The sequence below is a fragment of the Rhinoderma darwinii genome, chromosome 7 (genome assembly GCF_050947455.1).
Source record: "Rhinoderma darwinii isolate aRhiDar2 chromosome 7, aRhiDar2.hap1, whole genome shotgun sequence".
In the NCBI taxonomy this organism is placed as follows: Eukaryota; Metazoa; Chordata; class Amphibia; order Anura; family Rhinodermatidae; genus Rhinoderma; species Rhinoderma darwinii.
The window spans coordinates 135,166,833-135,187,774 of NC_134693.1; the positions used below are offsets into that span (position 1 = coordinate 135,166,833).

Below are 20,942 nucleotides of genomic sequence, written 5' to 3' on the forward strand. Positions count from 1 at the left end.
GATTCAGCGGTAAGACTGGAAGCTCAGCATTACTAGAGGGGGAACATCTGACATTGGTTAATATGACGAAGCTGAGCAATGGGAACAACAAAAACAACCACGCAGTCCTCTTCCATCAAGCTGTTCAAAATTCTAGTCAATTATTTCACAGATTTATCTTTTTATGGAAAAGCTGGGTGATAACCAATACGGCAAATCTGCCTAGTAACACAGTGATACGTTATTGCTGAAAATTCCGCACACAGCCACGTTACTTAGTCTTATTGAGGCACTCGTAGAAGTGCATCGGGTCTGGAGAAAATGGTGGCATGTTCCATCAGATGCCGTACGTACGGAGCTCTTCACGCAGGGGAGAATACTCTGTACATACGACACCCAATGGAGCATTGTACTCGCACGTTCTTAAACACTTAAAAAAAAACCAGTGACTTTCAAGCGTTTTTTTTTTAAGTGTTTTAGGTGGCGTTTTTTATCTTGTAAAATTTTGAGTATGCGTTTTTTTTCTAGCTTTTTTGAAGCCCTATAGAGCAGCCTATGTAAAAAAAAATGCCAGAGCATGTGGCATTTAAAAAAAAAACAAAAAACACTAACCCCAAAAACGCCACAAACGAAAATGCTTTTTCTATATATTTTACTTTATACTTTAAAGTAACATCTGGCCGCAGTCTTTTTGACCTAAAAGAAACGCCAATGAAAATGCCGCGGAAAATGCAGCAAATGCTTTATGTGAATGCAGCCTAAGGCAAGTTTAGCATGAGCGTAATATGAGCGCATTTCTATGCCCGTATTGCCGATGTAAATCCCAGCGCAAGGCGAGTCTAATGACTCAAACTAACTGTATCATATGGACCCAGAAATGCGTCTATATTAGGCTAGATTCACACTTTGCGGTCAGAATACGTGGTTTTCGCTGCAAAACTGCGCCATTTCCCCATGGTTTTACGAAAATTGCTGTTAAAATGGCATCCAGTTCGTCCGGTTTTTCTTGGGATTATCTCGCAAAGTGGGGCGGGCGGCCAATGGTGGATTTATAGTAATAATAACTTTGTGTAAATTTTACGGCATGTTGCAGATTTTGAAATTTGCGTACTTTTTACTTGATTCTTGCAGCGGATTTGACCCTTTGCAATACAGGTTTGTGGCCATATTACCCCCAGGCCTCATGCACGTGGTCTCATTACGACTCTGTACTAGCTCCGAGCTGTATGGAGCCATAATACGGCACCCACAGAAATCCATGGGGCCATACCGTACCTCCGTATGCTTCTGATTTTATAGGTTTTCTACCTGATACAGAAACCAACCGAAAAAAAATTGTTTAATGTTTCACCAGATGCCATATTGAGGAGTTATTTCCCCCCCCCCCCCTAGAAGCATTGCCTCCTCGTGCACAGGGCTCTACAGTAAAGTGTCAGTCTTCACTGTTGGTCTGGCATTCTATTCCTAAATATGGAGGATCAGGATGAACATAGCTATAGGCCATGTCCAGATAGCAACGTATGTGATATGTGAGTAAGATTGTGGCCGACAGATATAAACAGAATGCAAACGTGTTATTATTTCTTATTTTTATAAACCGTGAGTATCATTCATGGCTGCAGTCTCCAGATATAGCTCTTTATATCTGAATGATTGACTTTCCTTTTCAGGAACCACATGCAGCATCGGCTGTATCATCCATGTGACTCCTTTCAAGTGTTTTGTTCTGCATTCATCTATCCTGATGAGGGAAAAGGTTAACAAGTACTGAATATAATTAAAAAAACAAGCACGGATTCAGACGAGTCTGATGTGTAATATTACACTGACGGGCCTGTCATCCCACGTGAGGCGGCACGTGTACTCCTGCACGAAGGACCAGTATATACAGAACCCCTCCGCAGTGCTCTCATCCCCTCCATTGTTATAAGCCTCCCATCCAATCCATGTGCCACCACAGGTACTCGCAGCTGTGAAGTGGGCGCATGAAGCAGCCCAATAGATATTAATATAGTCAATGTCTCCCATATGGTTCATTCGACTAACCACGCAATCATCGCAAGCAAACTCTAAAACTGCCCCAAACAATAGGATTCTATGTAATACTAAAACAGCCCGATTATTGTGGATTTAAAGGGCTACTAAACCTAAAGTCGGCAGCTTATAAAAGTGCAGCAGTGTTATAAGAGGAGCCACCGATATCAGTCATGGTTTTGGAGATCAGTAGTGATCATGGCGGGCAGGGAGTTATCTAGATTTCCTGTCAGTCATCCCATTGAAGAACACTACATGGAATGGCTGATAGCAGAGAACACTAGACTGTATTCAACTGCATGACAAATGTACATGAAAGTAGATAAAGTTTAGGTATGGCATCACTTTAAAGGGGTTGTCCAGTTTAAAATAAAACTTTTCATACACCCTAATAGGGAATTCTGAGTTAATAGAGGGGGGTCCTCTGTTCAAGATCCTCATATCTTCAGTGGGGAGCGGTTATAAAGAGCATCTCTCTCTCTCTCTCTCTCTCTCTCTCTCTTTCTCCCTCTGGAGGACCTGTCCTGTATTACACAGACAACACATTTATATGAATGGACGCTGTGTAATGCTTAATTTCCCCTGTGGGGGCGCTGCAGGAATATGGAACACTTCCATGTTTCCCCACAGATCACAACTGATCACTTGGGGTCCGATCAAGGGGCCCCTTTGTGATCTACTTACGGTCAAGAGACCCTTCTAACAAGTAGAGATTGTGCAAGCGGAGAAACTCTTTAAGCACTCTCGTGAACGGCCATATTGGGGATTTGTAATATGGCACCTATAGAAATATATGGACCAATACTGTACCCTGTTTTATGTGGAAATATACAGTGGTTTTTTCTCACTTATCTATAATGAATCTTTTAGGAAGAAAAAATCTGGTATATTGTATCGCATGCTGTATCACAGAGGTTCCTCCACTAGAAGGATCACTCATAGGGTAGACTACAGTGCTTCACATAGGTACCATATGGTGGCACACATATTGCACGTGGATCCATACTACGAAATAATTTATGGAAAAGCTGATTGACTAACAATATGGCCGACATTATGCTCCCTCAGGGGCTGTCGCTCAACTTTCCCAGACTCCTGAATGTCAAATCTCCCTCTTTGAGCAGCAATACATCCCCTGTTCCCTGTACATATATAATATATACAGCAGCGGTCAATCCCATCTCATCTACGTGTAATGTAGCAGCACATATACTCAGGTGCAAAAGTACAAACATATATGAAGATTAAGGCCTTGTTCACACACTGCAGATTTTGCATGCATTTTTTTTAAAGGGTAACTAAACGTTCAACAAACTTCCGACATGTCATAGTGACATGTCATAAGTTTTGATTGGTGGGGGACCGAGCACTGAGACCCCCACCAATTGCTAAAACAAAGCAGCAGAAGTGGTCGTGTGAGCGCTCAGCCGCTTCGTTTCTGTTCAGCTTTTCCCGGTAATCAATGTATCGGAGTACGGGCTCAATAGAAAGTCCATGAGCCCGTACTCCGCTACATCGACTTTCCGGAAAAAGCCAAACAGAAACGAAGCGGCTGAGCGCTCGCACGAAGAATCCAGAAGAAGAGACACTTAAATGCGATCCTTTATATAGATCTTCAGCTCCGGTTCCTTTCCCGGCTTTTGCTTAAAAAATGCATGCAAAATCTGCATGAAATCTGCACTGTGTGAACCCAGTCTTATCCATTACCCATAATCCAAGCAGTGATTTGCTATCATAATATGTCATTCGAGACAAGTTTACAAGGGAGTGTTAATTACAACCACATTGACGTGATACTAATCAGCGGCCGCTAGTGCCGACTATCAGGTGTATTGCAGTAAATTTCTGCCTCGGGGACAGGTGTCTGGATAGTAATGTACCTCATGAGGGGCTCCTATTCCCCTTTCATTTCACTACACTCATTCTTGCTTTCTGCTCATAAACCCGACATTAATTCAAAACATCATGTCTGGCAATCGCTATAAAAAAGCTTTTCATTGGGAGTGGCTGCCGGTGTTCTGCAATTACATGCGTTGCTATGGTATCTGCAGTCTCATTCTTTTCTCATATACCTATATATTCCAGAGTGCTGCAGTGAATTGCAGAACTATCCATCTGTATACTTAAAAGAGTGTGTAGACATTTGCAACCATTTTATATTGCCTCGATGCATCTAGAATAAAAAATAAGGCAACGTTGCAAATAGACTTGATTAAACATATCCTACCGCTTTGTGTATACAGCTCCTAAGCAGATTTATGTGTATCCATGGTTACATTGTACAAACAAACTCTGTGTAATCTGTTCCTGCAGTCTTCTGCCCTCTTCTTGGTAACCTAAAGAAGAAGAGGGGGCGGATGCAAGATCAGACTACACAGGGTTTGTTTGTAGTCTGTAACCATGGAGACACATAGGTCTGCTTTGTATTCAAGTTAAACAGGATAAAACAAGACCAGACAGGCAGATTACGGGCCTATAACCTTTATTTTTTGGGTGCCCAGACCTGTCTCTCGCTCCAACCCTGCATATTATTAAACTTCTTAATTTCCAATGGCTGCCATTCATGGTGGATAAGGGTGCAGCCCAAATCTGTGGCGGACGCATGTGGATGGAATTACGTCCACAGGCGGTGGCCAATGACTGCACGATTGCTGGTATTACTTGCAAAATTTTGCGTCCACTGGCCACCACATGAGGGCGCGGTTTCCACTTAATGCTGTCGCTGCAACCATAAAGGGGTCATTGTAAGGCCTTATTCAGACGAACGTAGAATACGTCCGCGTGACGGCCGTTAAAACAACGGACGCATGTATTTCAATAGGGCCATTCACACGGCGGTTAAAATAACGGACCATGTGAAGGGTCCATTGAAAAATAGAACATGTCCTATTTTGTTCCATTTTCACGGATCCCTCCATAGACTCAAGTCTATAGGGATTTGTGAAAACAGGACCAGCACAGGGGCACTTGGCACATGAAAAACGAACGTTTTTCAGGTCCGAGTTTCCACATGTTCGCCTGAATAAGGCCTAAGGTATACATGTTTCCTAAGAAACCCACAAGGGCTCTTTGATTTATGGGTAATGTGATCAGAAATAATGAGCTGTGCACTGTACGGAGATACATGACGAATAACAGATTAATGAATATTATTCCTGCACATGACAGCGTCGTCCATACAGAAGAAAAGGTTATTTGTGTCATGTAAAATGTAGACATACAGGGCTTGTCTCAGTAATAGGTGTTAATTAATGGAACGTCGGGTCAACCTTTGCAGCTGTCCTCTGGTTACAGTCTGGGTATTTTGGTATACACACACGGAGCTAAAACAAGACACTTCTGGAACTGTCTCAGCAATCGCAACTTCCACACCCGAATACTTCTCGAGTAAATTAGGACTTTTCTTGTTCTGAAGTCAAGTAAACAGCCGAAGATCAAACAAGGAAATGTTGTCCAGAGATGTCATAGGACAGGGGACTTTTAAAAGGCTCTTTCCTTCCAGACTATGATATGGGGAACTGTTTGCAGTTTCCTGAAAGCTCAGAAAATCAGAAGTAGAAGTGTCTGGACACTGGTACATGCTTAAAGAGGCTCTGTCACCAGATTTTGCAACCCCTATCTGCTATTGCAGCAGATAGGCGCTGCAATGTAGATTACAGTAACGTTTTTATTTTTAAAAAACAAGCATTTTTGGCCAAGTTATGACCATTTTTGTAGTTATGCAAATGAGGCTTGCAAAAGTCCAAGTGGGTGTGTTTAAAAGTAAAAGTCCAAGTGGGCGTGTATTATGTGCGTACATCGGGGCGTTTTTAATACTTTTACTAGCTGGGCGCTCTGATGAGAAGTATCATCCACTTCTCTTCAGAACGCCCAGCTTCTGGAAGTGCAGACACAGCGTGTTCTCGAGAGATCACGCTGTGTCGTCACTCACAGGTCCTGCATCGTGTCAGACGAGCGAGGACACATCGGCACCAGAGGCTACAGTTGATTCTGCAGCAGCATCAGCGTTTGCAGGTAAGTAGCTACATCGATTTACCTGCTAACGCCGATGCTGCTGCAGAATCAACTGAAGCCTCTGGTGCCGATGTGTCCTCGCTCGTCTGACACGATGCAGGACCTGTGAGTGACGTCACAGCGTAATCTGGCAGAAGCTGGGCGTTCTGAAGAGAAGTGGATGATACTTCTCATCAGAACGCCCAGCTAGTAAAAGTATTAAAAACACCCCGATGTACGCACATAATACACGCCCACTTGGACTTTTACTTTTAAACACACCCACTTGGACTTTTGCAAGCCTCATTTGCATAACTACAAAAATGGTCATAACTTGGCCAAAAATGCTCGTTTTTTAAAAATAAAAACGTTACTGTAATCTACATTGCAGCGCCTATCTGCTGCAATAGCAGATAGCGGTTGCAAAATCTGGTGACAGAGCCTCTTTAAAGAGAACCCGTCACTAGGTCATATAAATTGAACTGGTTTACTGACCTGAATAGCGCCATCTCCCTGATTCCAGCGCGGTTTTTCTTTTTTTCCTGGACCCTCCCGTTCCAGAGATATGGCCCACTGTTGTATTGGCTCCCTATGCGCTAATTTGCTGTAGATAGCCAACAAGGAGCGATCTATCCTCAAGCTGCCTCATGCTGATTGGTCAGCATCAGAGCCAGGGATGCTAGCTCCACCCTGTTGGCTAACTGCAGCAAATACGCATATAGGGAGTTAACACAACAGTGGGCCATATGTCTGGAACGGGAGGGTCCAGGAAAAAAAGAAAAACAGCGCTGGAATCAGGGAGATGGCGCTATTCAGGTCAGTAAACCAGTTCAACTTATATGATCTAGTGACAGGTCCTCTTTAAAGGGATTTTCCAAGAAATATAATTGATGGCCTATCTTTACAATAGGAATATCCTATGTAGGGGTGGACACAGGATTTTGTCAAGGGATTAAGGGTATGGTTACCTTGCAACTGGGGTCCTGGGTTCATATATGTCAGCGCTATATAAGCGACCAAAAGAAATAACTTATGTCCTCATAAATCATAATATCACTATACAGTACATCTAAATAACACTGTACAAATACCCAATGCCTTGATATAGTGCACAAATAACACACCCATATAATAACAGCCAGCATTCACACCATATATAATAGTGCCAGCAGAGTGTAGTGGTACTATCTGTGGTGATCTAGTAGTAAAGGGGTTAAATTATCACTGTCATTTTATTTCTGAACACTACACTAGCTTGGCTGATGACAGGGAGCAATAGACAGCATTCAACTGCACAGCAAATGGACATAAGATGAACTATAAATTTAGACCGGAGATGCTACAGCTTGGAAAGTAACATTTCAGGCATCAGCTATCCTCACAACACAAATTGGTGTTGGACTACAGATGACCTTACCTAAGAAGGAAGATATTGAGGTGGAGCGCATATTTCCATTTTTTACTTTGTCTGAAATTCAATTCACTCAAATCGTCTTCAATTATCTTTTACTGTAAGTGCTCAGACTCAAAGTGCAAGATGCTGTCTATACAAAAGAGGCTCAATGTTCTGCAAAGTGCACCAGTAGACCTTTATAACCAAAACATTTTGGTAAAAGGGCAGAGATTATCTGGTATATATAGAAAACTACAACTCTCAGCATGCCCTGACAGCCTGCGTCCTGGGAGCTGTACTTTAGTAACAGCAGAAGAACCATAAGTTGGAGACCACTGATATATGTATATGTCATATATAAGTAAATGATAAACTAGCAACCACCATTTTTCTGAACATCCTGTCATTTTATTGATGGACATCTAGCTTCATTCCAGTCTAAAATAGCTGATAACAGGGAACAATAGACTGAGCAAATGTAGAAAAGATACACTTTAAGGGCCCTTTTACACGAGCCAATGATCAGGCAAACGAGTGTTCACAGAACGTTCATTGACCTGTGTAAACAGGGCAACGATCAGCCGATGAATGAACAAACGTTCGTTCATCGGCTGATTGTATCTTTTATGCAGCCTAAAATATTTATCGTTGTCAGCAGCACATCTTGATGTGTTATCAGGGAGACGTCCTGCCGACATTATAGAAATGTATGGGGACGAGTGATCGTAGTAATGATTGTTCGTCCCCATACATAGCTCCTTTTGAAAGGAGCAAATGAGCGCCGATCAACGAGCTGTCTCATTGATCGGCGCTCATTTACATGGCCCATGTCGGACTGTGTAATAGGACCATTAGTACTTTGAGTGCATGAGGGTGTAGAGTTCTGAATGGGATGCGGATCTAATTAGCTCATTCCCATCTTTTACCCCCTGCTCATTAATATGAATATTGGAAGTGTTAGTATAAGGAGCAGGGAGCAGCCCTGAATAGGCCATGATGCGGCCAGCAACCGCACCGGCACCATGTTCGGCGCGGCTGTCAAATAGCCTGTGCATTATTGCTAGTAAAACGGCCCTTTACCTGCAAAATCGTGCGGCCATAAGCGGTGTATTAATTAATGGCCGCACGATTTTACAGATAAAGGGCAATTTTACCCGCAATAACGCGCAGCCATGTCATGCACCGGAGGCTGATTTCTGGCATATGATATGGTCTTGTGATCCCATAAGGGATCTTAGATAGTTCTTCTGTTATCTTCATTGCTACATACACCTTGTCACGTTGGGTACGTAGACCCACTGGGCCGTACCGCCTTGACGGTATGGTAGCTGGCCAACAGGTCACAGGCTATAGTTCATATAGGTGTACCTGTGATAGCTCAGACAGTAGCAAGACAGGCTCGGCTGGGCTTAGGCAGCAGGCAGGCGCCAGGCGTGGTGTAGCAGGTCAGGCGTGGTATACAGCACAGCACGACTTCAGCTCAACGCGACACTTGACCAGGATAGCACGGGATACAGGTTACAGGTAGCAGGAACGGGAAACACTGGGAACTGGAAAACACTTAGGAGACCATTTGCATAGACAGACTAGGGTAACGACAACAACGCTCAGGCATTGCAGGAACGGGCTGGGCCCTTCTTATAGTCCAGGATGCTCATGGGCTAATTTAGTACTAATTTCAGGTGCACGCGCTGGCCCTTTAAGAGCGGGCACGAGCGTGCGAGCGCACCCTACGGGACCCGGCCGGGAGAAGCGTAAGTGAGCGCTGGCATCTCCTGAGAAGGAGATGAGGACCAGCGCTCACAGTTCCATGGCTACGGGCATCAGGAGGTAAGTGAGCCTGGTGGCCATGGGCATGACACACCTATCCCTTTATGCCCTTATCCCTTTAAAGTTTGTCTATTTGGTATATTAGATGAAGAGATATGGAGACTTCACACGAGACTGGTGGTTCTGTAGCGCTCTCTCAGTCTGTGTGTTCTTGCGGGAGGGAACACAGTGCAAGCCGCCCTGACACTGTCAGTGTCAGAGCGAAGACATCATGCCCTCTTGCCATTTAGTTAGATAGAAACACTCCATTGACAGTTCAGGGGCTTATTTACATATCGGGTGCCAAATATAACGGCACCGATATGTAAATAACGGAGGAAGTTAGAAAAATTATTTTAAGTGAGACAGTGTTTGTGAAGCCCGGCCTATTACATGCTGCAGTCAGCTGCACACGTATGGGCAGGTGAAAGGTTCTCTTTAAAATAACGCGCAGCCATTAACAGGCTATTTGACAGCAGCACCGAACATGGTGCCGTCATGGTTTTCGGCCGGGTCAGTGCCGTCCCGTGTGGCTTTACCCTTACTCTTTGTCTACTTGCTGGAGCATTTTTTTTGCTGTCCCTATTCCGATTTGGTTTTGTAAAATTTTTGGCAAACCCTTTACTTTATTTTCAATGATATTAATAACAATATTGATGATTAAGAAGTTATATTTATATTACATGTAAATACATTTCTTGTTTACAATCTGGATTAATCGCGTGTTGTTTGGTTTCAGGCGATAATCTCCCATCCAGGAATAGCAGGAGGATCACAGGTATTCTTCTTTTTTATTAAATCCTATTATCGAGATGTGCGCCCGGGAGGGTCTTAAGGTGAATGTTCTCATGTGACACGCGGCAAAGCTCCAATGGAAAATTAAAGACTGCGCTATTTTCAGACAGGTGAGAAGACTTTAACGTCAACTCTAATCTCATTGAGCCCCATTCAGTCAATGAGGGAGATTATCCATACACCAAGCTCATAATGCAAGAAGGTCAGATTGACACTTCAGCTAATACCCCGGTTCTTCTCCAGCAACGTGACATACGATACCGGTAATAAATCATCCCAACAAAAGCAAACTGCAATCCTAAAGACTGAGGGAATCTTTGGATGTTAGGTATCACCTCGTCCCCTATATAATAGAATAGCAAAAAACGGGATAAACGGCGCTGCTTATGTAAAGTACGGTTTATTGGAAAGGATGCTACGCGTTTCGGCGCCGAAACGCGTAGCATCCTTTCCAATAAACCGTACTTTACATAAGCAGCGCCGTTTATCCCGTTTTTTGCTATTCTATTATATTACGTTGGAATCTCCACGGGAGTTGCGTCTGGGATTGGCAGCAGCTTATCGATACAAATTACATGCCGGTAATTTGCCACTGAACAGGTGAGCATTTATGTACCTTTTGCTCCTTTAAACTATTGATTCCGCTACTTGGCGCCGTGTCTTTTGCTCTTTTGTCTAGTACCTCGTCCCCTAAGATTAAAAGAATCATCGGTAAATATAAGTCGGTTTTCTGGCCTTTTCGATTGATGGCCTAAAGGCCATAAATGTATGATCAGTGCATGTCCAACCCCAGGGGACCCCCACCAATCAGCAAAACGAAGGTGCCACAGCACTCACCTATATAAGATACACCATCAATGTGCAATCAATGGGGTCTCTCCACTCCAACCATGGCACTTGTCTAAGGATATGCCATCAAAGCTTGGAAAACCCTTTAAAGGGTAACTAAACGTTCAACAAACTTCTGACATGTAATAGTGACATGTCAGAAGTTTTGATTGGTGGGGGTCAGAGCACTGAGACCCCCACCAATCGCTAAAACGAAGCTGCAGAAGCACTCGTGTGAGAGCTGAGCAGCTTTGTTTCTGTTCGGCTTTTTCCGGAAAACAATGTATTGGAATAGAAAGTCTATGAGCCCGTACTCCGATACATCGGCTTTCTGGAAAAAGCCGGACAGAAACGAAGCAGCTGAGGGCTCACATGAGCACTTCTGCCGCTTTGTTGGAGCGATTGGTGGGGGTCTCTGTGCTTGGACCCCCATCAATCAAAATTTCTGACATGGCACTATGACACGTCGTCATGTTAGAAGTTTGTTGAACGTTGAGTTACCCTTTAAATTATTCTCTTCTAAGTTATATCTGTGGGTGGATGAGCTGGGTGACTACTATTATGACTGCCTTTACAGCTCCCATAGGGACAGTCATCCAATTTTCCAGGACGCCTCATAGAGTATGTCCGCATGAACACCATTTTACAGTTAACAACATATAGAATTAATAAGTAATAACTAGTAACTTTGTAAATACATTATGTTATTTATCTTTCTGAGTTACAGCCTGTATTTTACTTCAGAGCTGCATTCACAATTCTATGGACTACAGAGATGAAATCTCCCAGCATTTCTTGCTGGATTAATGCCTACATTGAGTTTGCACTGGGCATTTGCATTCTGTGTAATTTAGCCTTTACTGCAAGCAGTGTACAGTAATATGATGTATGAAAAACGAACTGCTCCCCTGCATTAAAGGAGCTCAGCCAAGCTATAAGGGGTGTTTCTGATGATAAGCTTGTTGATTGTTTCCAGGAACAGCCATCAGAATTAAAAATGCATTTCTGGAGTATAATACAGGATGTAACGCAAGATCAGTACAGGATAAGTAATGCAATATATGTACACAGTAACTCAGCCAGCAGAATAGTGAGTGCAGCTCTGGAGTATAATACAGGATGTAACTCAGGATCAGTACAGCATAAGTAATGTAATGTATGTACACAGTGACTCCACCAGCAGAATAGTGAGTGCAGCTCTGAAGTATAATACAGGATATAACTCAGGATCAGTGCAGGATAAGTGTCACGAAGCAGGGTGTGGACCCACTGGGCTGTACCGCGTAGCGGGATGGCAGCTGGCCAAACAGGTAAAGTAAATAGTTCAATAGTTCAGCAAGGATACCTGAGGCAACGTAGACAGTAGCGAGGCAGGCACGTTCTGGACCAGGCAGCGGGAAGACGTCAGGTGAGGCGTAGCAAATCAAGCGTAGACTGTAGCACAGCACGGCAACAGCACAGCACGGCACTAGAACTGGGAAACAGGATACGGGATACAGGAACAAGGTACTCTGGGAAACTGGAAGACACTGGGAGACCATTAGCACAACAAACTATGGGTAACAAACAATGCTCTGGCAACGCTCTGGCAAGACTTCCTGCAAAATGCGCGCACTGGCCCATTAAGACCATGCGCGGGCGCGCGCGCGCCGGAGATAGTCTCGATATCCGGAAGTGATTGCCGGCGCCTCAAAGGAGGACGAGGCTGCACGCAGGTAAGATGCCCATGGCCACGGCCATCGAGGTTTAAGTCAGAACGACGGGCCGTGGCTTTAGACGTTACAGTATCCCCCCTCTTACGCCCCCTCTTCTTGGGACCAGAGCTGGAGAGAAACTTCCTCACAAGGACAGGAGCATCGATGTTCTCCTCTGGCTTCCAAGACCTCTCTTCTGGGCCGAACCCCCTCCAATCCACTAAATAAAATGTCCTTCCTCCCACCTTCTTGGTGGCCAGAATCTCCTTTACTTCGAAAGTCCCCGATGAGCCGCCAGGGACCACTGTGGAACTAGGAGTCCTGGAGTAGCGGTTCAGGACCACGGGTTTCAGCAGGGAGACGTGAAAGGAGTTAGGAATCCTGAGGGTAGGGGGGAGCCGCAGCTTGTAGGATACGGGGTTGATCTGCAGCAGGATTTCGAAGGGTCCGAGGAACCTAGGGGCAATTTTGCACGACGGCACCCTCAGCCAGATATTCCTAGAAGACAACCAGACTTTAGTCGCTGGAAGGAACTGCGGAGGCGCCCGTCTTCTTGAATCTGCCTTTCTCTTCATGCGGTCCACCGCTAACAGGATAGAAGATCGGGTCTGTTGCCAAATCTGTAGAAAGTCCCTGAAGGTCGAGTCGGCTGCAGGAACCTGGGACATAGTAGAAAAAGGAAGAGGTATACGAGGATACTGACCATAGACGATGAAGAATGCACTGGAAGTGGTCGAATCACTGGTGTGGTTGTTAAAAGAGAACTCTGCCAACGGGAGCAACTGCACCCAATCATCATGGCGCCTGGAAACAAAGTGACGTAGATAGTTCTCCATAATCTGGTTAACTCTCTCGACTTGCCCATTGGACTGGGGATGATAGGCCGAAGAGAAGTCCAATTTTAAACCGAGGAGGCCGCAGAGTGCTCTCCAAAACTTCGAGGTGAACTGGACCTCTCGGTCCGAGACAATATGCAGTGGCAAGCCGTGCAGACGGAAGATGTGTTGTATGAAGAGGTCAGCCAATCGCGTAGCAGATGGCAGGCCGGTCAAGGGCATTAAATGAGCCATCTTGGAAAATCTATCCACCACCACGCAGATCACACTGCAACTCGCAGAAGAAGGAAGATCCGTGACAAAGTCCATAGCGACATGTTGCCAGGGGGCAACGGGCACAGGCAGTGGTTGGAGCAGGCCAGCAGGTCTGGAGTGAGCGACTTTATTTGCTGCGCATACCATGCATGAGGAGACAAAGTCCATAACGTCTTTGAGTAGTGTGGGCCACCAAAACTGACGGGTGATTAGATCTTGGGTCTTATGAGCACCTACGTGACCTGCCAGCTTAGAACTGTGACCCCAGCGAAGAATTCTTCCTCGGTCAGCCAGACGCACAAAAGTCCTTCCCGGAGGAATGTCTAACTTGCAGGGGATTCACAGAGAAGATGCAGGATGGGTCAATAATATTCTGTGGAGATTCCATGGCGTCCTCAGTTTCAAAAGATCTAGACAAGGCGTCGGCCCTCATATTCTTGTCGGCAGGTCGGTAGTGGAGTTCGAACCGGAACCGAGCAAAGAACAACGACCACCTGGCTTGATGAGGATTCAATAGCTGGGCCGTCTGTAGGTAGGTCAAATTTTTGTGATCCGTGAAGATCAGGATATGATGAACCGCGCCCTCCAGTAGATGTCTCCACTCCTGCAGAGCCAGCTTGATGGCCAGTAACTCCCGATCCCCAATCGAGTAGTTGCGCTCTGCGGAAGAAAACAGCTTAGAATAGTAGCCACATACCACAGCCTTGCCTTTCGATCCTCTCTGGAACAACAGTGCACCAGCACCAACCAAGGAAGCGTCCACCTCTTACGAAAACTGTAGGGATACATCAGGATGGTAGAGAATGGAGGCAGACGTGAAGGCTTTTTTTAAGGATTCAAATGCGGCTTCAGCCTCCGGAGTCCACATTTTGGCATTCATACCCTTCTTAGTGAGGGTGGAGATAGGAGCAGTCAAAGATGAGAAGTTGGGGATGAACAGCCGGTAGAAGTTGGCGAATCCTAGGAAGCGTTGTATGGCCCTTAAGCCTTGGGGGCGTGGCCACTACAGGACAGCCTTTACCTATTGGGGGTCCATCTTGAGGCCCTGATCGGAGATAATATAGCCCAGGAAGGATAGAGATTTCTTCTCAAATACACGCTTCTCCAGCTTGGCATAAAGGCGATTCTCTCTTAGACGGAGCAACACCTGGCGGACATGACTTACTGGATCTGGTGAAAAATGTAATTGACAAATTCTTGAAATACTGCGGGGGCGTTACACAGACCGAAGGGCATAAATAAGTATTTGTAGTGCCCATCACGAGTATTAAAGGCAGTCTTCTATTCGTCACCTCGACGAATCTGAATTAGATTGTAGGCCCCCCGCAGGTCCAGTTTAGAAAAAAATTTCGCACCCCCCGGATTCGATCAAACAGTTCAGAAATCAAAGGCAGAGGGTACCTGTTCTTCACCGTGATCTGGTTTAGGCCTCGGTAGTCAATGCAAGGTTGTAGCGATCCATCTTTTTTCTTAACAAAGAAGAACCCCGCTCCGGCTGGGGATGAAGATTTACGAATGAAATCCCTCTCCAGGTTCTCCTTAATGTAGGCCGACATGGACTGGGTCTCTGGCAAGGAGAGAGGGTACACTCTACCACGAGGAGGAAACGATTCAGGAACCAGGTCGATCGGACAATCATATGCCCGATGTGGCGGCAAGGTCTCAGCCTCCTTTTTGTTGAAGACATCGGAGAACATGGAGAAACAAGAACGCAACCTTGTCAAAGGCTGAATAGGGGCCGGCTGTGGCGACTGGATATGGCCCAGACAGTGGTCAAGACACTTCGGGCCCCCACTCTCCAGAGTTCCAATCCAGGACGGGGGTGTGCAGACGGAGCCAAGGCAAACCCAGCAGCACGGGGTTGACGGCCTTGGACAGGACGAACAGGGAGATGAATTCAGCATGAAGGGCTCCCTCTTGGAGTCTCAACGGCTTGGTTACGGACACAACTGGGTCAGGCAATGGCAGTCCATCCACCGAGGCAACGATCAATGGCCTTTCAAGCGGGATAGTAGGCAACTGAAGAAGATCCACAAGGTCCTGGCAGATGAAGTTGGCTGCAGAACCGGAGTCCAGATAGGCAGAGACCGGATGGGACCTCTCGCCAGCAATGATGGTTACGGGAATGAATGGTTTGGAAGAGAGTTCTTGATTCAATGTGTTGACGCCCAGGGTTGTCTCTCCAACCAAATCTAGGTGCTGGAGTTTTTTGGTTTCTGAGGGCACAGACGCACAACATGGCCAGGGAGGCCGCAATATAAGCAAAGTCCGGAGGTTCCACTGCGCTGTTTCTCCTGGACCGATAATTTTAGTTGGTCTACTTGCATCGAGACCCCGGGCAAAGCAATAGAAGTAGGCAAGAGGGGTTGCTGGAAGTTGGGTGCCAGATGAACCTCGTGAGAACTCTCCATCAGCCTTATGTCTACCCGAGTGGCAAGCAGAATCAAGTCGTCCAAGGCAGGAGGCAGGTCTCGAGCAGCCAGTTCGTCCTTGATCTCGGACGACAGGCCATGCCAAAAGGATGCCTCCAAGGCCTCATTGTTCCAGGATAGCTCTCCTGCCAGAGTCCGAAACTGGATCGTATACTCGCCCACGGAGGTGTCCTCTTGGCGAAGGTTGAAGATAGCAGTTGCTGACGATGAGACTCGCCCTGGCTCCTCAAAAACAGTTCGGAATATTCGCGCGAACCCCTGGAAATCTTGGGTCTCGGGTCCCTGACGTTCCCAGATAGGATTAGCCCATGCCAGGGCCTTGCCAGTCAGGAGGGATATGATGGCTCTGTCTGACGGAAATGCTCGGGAGTGCAGGGTAAAATGAATGTGGCATTGGTTCAGAAACCCCCAACATGCACTGGCGTCTCCATCAAACTGAGAGGGCAATGGCAGTGAGAACCGAGGATCCGGGCAGGAACTGCCTGGAGGAGTAACAGGAGGATCGGCTTGAAGGGCTTGCATAGAGGCAGGAAGAGAAGCAACTAGTGTCCCTAGCTGCTGCGCCATAGAGTCCACTGCCACAAGGAGCTGATCCTGCCTAGCTCGGAGATCCAGCAGGTCCGCCTGCACGGCTTGGGACGTTGCCAAGCCTTTGAATTGACCAGCGGAGTTCATGGCCAGAGCGTAGTCACGAAGCGGGGTGTGGACCCACTCGGCCGTACCGCGTAGCGGGATGGCAGCTGGCCAAACAGGTAAAGTACAGAGTTCAATAGTTCAGGGAGTATACCTGAGGCGACGTAGACAGTAGCGAGGCAGGCACGTCCTGGACCAGGCAGCGGGAAGACGTTAGGTGAGGCTTAGCAAATCAAGCGTAGACTGTAGCACAGCACGGCAACAGCACAGCACGGCACTAGAACTGGGTAACACGGAAACAGGATACGGGATACAGGAACAAGGTACTCTGGGAAACTGGAAGACACTGGGAGACCATTAGCACGACAAACTATGGGTAACAAACAATGCTCTGGCAAAGAGCAAGAGGGCAGAGCCCTTTTTATAGCCCAGCCCCTGGGTTAGATTGCAGACTTCCTGCAATATGCGCGCACTGGCCCTTTAAGACCGTGCGGGCGCGCGCACCCGCCGGAGATAGTCTTGATGTCCGGAAGTGAGTGCCGGCGCCTCAAAGGAGGACGATGCTGCACGCAGTTAAGATGTCCATGGCCACGGCCGTCGAGGTTTAAGTCAGAACGACAGGCTGTGGCCACAGACGTTACAATAAGTAATGTAATGTATGTACACAGTGACTCCACCAGCAGAATAGTGAGTGCAGCTCTGGAGTATAATACAGGATGTAACTCCGGATCGGTATAGGATAAGTAATGTAATGTATGTACACAGTGACTCCACCTGCAGAATAGTGAGTGCAGCTCTGGAGTATAATACAGGATGTAACTCAGGATCAGTACAGGATAAGTAATATAATGTATGTACACAGTGATTCCACCAGCAGAATAGTGAGTGCAGCTCTGGAGTATAATACAGGATGTAACTCAGGATCAGTACAGGATAAGTAATGTAATGTAATGTATGTACACAGTGATTCCACAAGCAGAATAGTGAGTGCAGCTCTGGAGTATAATACAGGATGTAACTCAGGATCAGTACAGGATAAGTAATGTAATGTATGTACACAGTGACTCCACCAGCAGAATAGTGAGTGCAGCTCTGGAGTATAATACAGGATGTAACTCAGGATCAGTACAGGATAAGTAATATAATGTATGTACACAGTGATTCCACCAGCAGAATAGTGAGTGCAGCTCTGGAGTATAATACAGGATGTAACTCAGGATCAGTACAGGATAAGTAATGTAATGTAATGTATGTACACAGTGATTCCACAAGCAGAATAGTGAGTGCAGCTCTGGAGTATAATACAGGATGTAACTCAGGATCAGTACAGGATAAGTAATGTAATGTATGTACACAGTGACTCCACCAGCAGAATAGTGAGTGCAGCTCTGGAGTATAATACAGGATGTAACTCAGGATCAGTACAGGATAAGTAATGTAATGTATGTACACAGTGACTCCACCAGCAGAATAGTGAGTGCAGCTCTGCAGTATAATACAGGATGTAACTCAGGATCAGTACAGGATAAGTAATGTCATGTATGTACACAGTGACTCCACCAGCAGAATAGTGAGTGCAGCTCTGGAGTATAATACGGGATGTAACTTAGGATCAGTACAGGATAAGTAACGTAATGTATGTACACTGTGACTCCACCAGCAGAATAGTGAGTGCAGCTCTGGAGTATAATACGGGATGTAACTTAGGATCAGTACAGGATAAGTAATGTAATGTATGTACACTGTGACTATATATAATCTGGTGGTTTGTGGTGGACATGCACTTAAATGGAAATTCTGCCTAGTTATGCAGTGATATTTCCTTCAGGTGAAATACTGCAGGGGCCAGAATGAAAAAGAAATGGCAAGTGTGAATTGTTAAATTTTGGGTAACATCTTTAACTTGAATTAAATTCACCACTACTTCTGACCAGTTTTTCTGACATTTACTTCAATGAACCTGAGCTTCAATACGACACACAACCCATGGACAGGTATAGTGCAGCGTTTGGAAGAAAGCAGCCGTGTTTTCCCCCTTAATTATTAACTGGTAAAGCTATTTTGATATCTTGAGATTATATTATGCAGCTTAGTATTTCTTAGTTAATTTATGAGGACAAAGTGTCAAAGCAGCAACGGTACACTCAAGTTATCGAGTTCCAGTGGCGGCAGGTAAACCTGTGGGTTGCATTAATGGTTTAATAAACTCATTTACTACCTACAATTGGCCTGATAACTATATTCAATCAGCATCACGTGACCCTGTCATATTCTGCTGTTTTACCCTTTTACCGGTTTAGAATAATGGGACTTATTAATACTATTGTTCTGTAAAATGCTGCCATTTCCTGCTGCAAGTATGTAATGTGGCCACAGTGATGGATGACATCACTGTCTTGTGACATAATCATATAACCTAGAGTCTATAGTGGAGCAATGTGACAATGTCATTATGTCACATGACCACATAGATGTAATTCACCATACATCCCATTGGCCCTTTACATAGGGCTGCGATTTTCCGGCAGCACGATTCAGAACCACATTGTAGTATTATTATTATTTTTTTAGAACTTTTTAAAAAGAATATTGAAAGGAAAAGCATTTCAAATTCTTTTAAAAATCATCTCATGGTATTACCATAATATGTATGAGCCTGTGGTCCTTGTTCAGGACTATGCTATTACTTTGAGGGTGTGTTCACACGGCAGCGTCCGTAACGGCTGAAATTACGGTGCTGTTTTCAGGAGAAAACAGTACCATAATTTCAGCCGTAATGGCATGTTGAGGCGCTATTTTGCTGCGTCCATTACGGACGTAAATGGAGCTGTTTTTCTATGGAGTCAATGGAAAACGGCTCCATTTACGTCTGAAGAAGTGACAGGCACTTCTTTGACGCGGGCGTCCTTTTTACGCCCCGCCTTTTGACAGCGGGGCGTAAAAAAAATGACCGTCTGCACAGAACATCGTAAGACCCATTCTAATGAATGGGCAGATGTTTGCCGACGCTTTGGAGCCGCTATTTCGGACGTAATTCGGGGCAAAAACGCCCGAATTACGTCCATAAATAGTGTGTGTGAACATACCCTAAAACTCACCCACCTGTTTTATATTAGGGTTCCACTCATAGAGAGCAGAAGTATGTCACCCAGTGGTGCCACGACATGGTGACTACAAAAAGTTGCAGCTGACAGCAGCTTTTCGACAAAGGAATGTTGTTGCTCACCAGTTGTGGGGCACTTGTACCCTATGGAAGACAATGGTAATTGCAAATGGCACAAGACAGAAGATTTTGCTGGGTAGCCTTGGATTTGGGCTCAAGAGAAAATTGCTGGGTGCAATGTACCGCAGATCCAAACCTTACTGCCTTCAAAACACGCTCAGCTGTTTTTATTAGGAAATATTTCCACTGCCACTACTGCATGCCAACAACAGTTAAAACTGCCAGGCATGTGTTCTTTTGACTCACAACCATTGCTGATGTACTGCCACCCACACCTGGGTACTGTACAATGAATAGGAGTATTCTGCCGGCATGAACTTTTCCTGTTCTTGATCATCGAGTCTCCACCCCACTAAATGTTTTTTGCATTCGATGCCCACCACCCACCCTCAGCCACGTGAGAAAATCTTTGTGTCACATTTTTGTTCCATAGCAACAACTATTTAATTTGGCTCATAGACAAATAAAGGATTGTGTTGCAATGACTATTGTTTTTTATGTGATCCTACCATCGAACCGGATCGAAGATGCGTGATGGGGGCAGTGTGTCGCCCTCCAGGAACCCCAGTCCACAGATTCAGACCAAGTGGGCTTTTCAAATGAACATCTTGTAAGCATGACAAAGCAAGGGCCGGGTCCACCAGAGCGAGTGCTGCTCTTACCATGTGGCTCTCCGTTCTGGTCCCCCCTCTACGACATCCATATAACCTCATAAAGCATATGGACAGGGGTTGTATGATATACTGTAGATAAAGGGGGAGATTTATTAAGGAATTTGCACCTGTTTTCTGGATGAAAAAAGTAGCAAATATTGGCGAATACCTGTTTTGCGCAAAAAGATTCAACTTATTTTCCATTTTACACCGCCACTTTAAAAAAGGGTGGGGCTTACTGGTGGGAGGGCCAGCCTGACAGATTTACTGTAATTTACGCCAGTGATTGGCACAGATTTACTCCATAGATTTCAGTTTGTGATGCACGAACAGCCCAATATACACTAAATGTATTAAGGGGTTTTCCACTTTCTGACAACTGATG

The 20,942-nt window shown here is 45.4% G+C and overlaps 1 long non-coding RNA gene across 1 annotated transcript in view; it reads left to right on the top strand.

The window, feature by feature from the left end:
* Positions 1-20,942, top strand: part of LOC142657392 (uncharacterized) — a 94,601-nt gene that overhangs the window by 72,092 nt on the left and 1,567 nt on the right. The window contains exon 3 of the long non-coding RNA XR_012849918.1: positions 9,948-9,986. This is a non-coding gene — a long non-coding RNA (uncharacterized LOC142657392). The remainder of the gene's footprint in view (positions 1-9,947; positions 9,987-20,942) is intronic.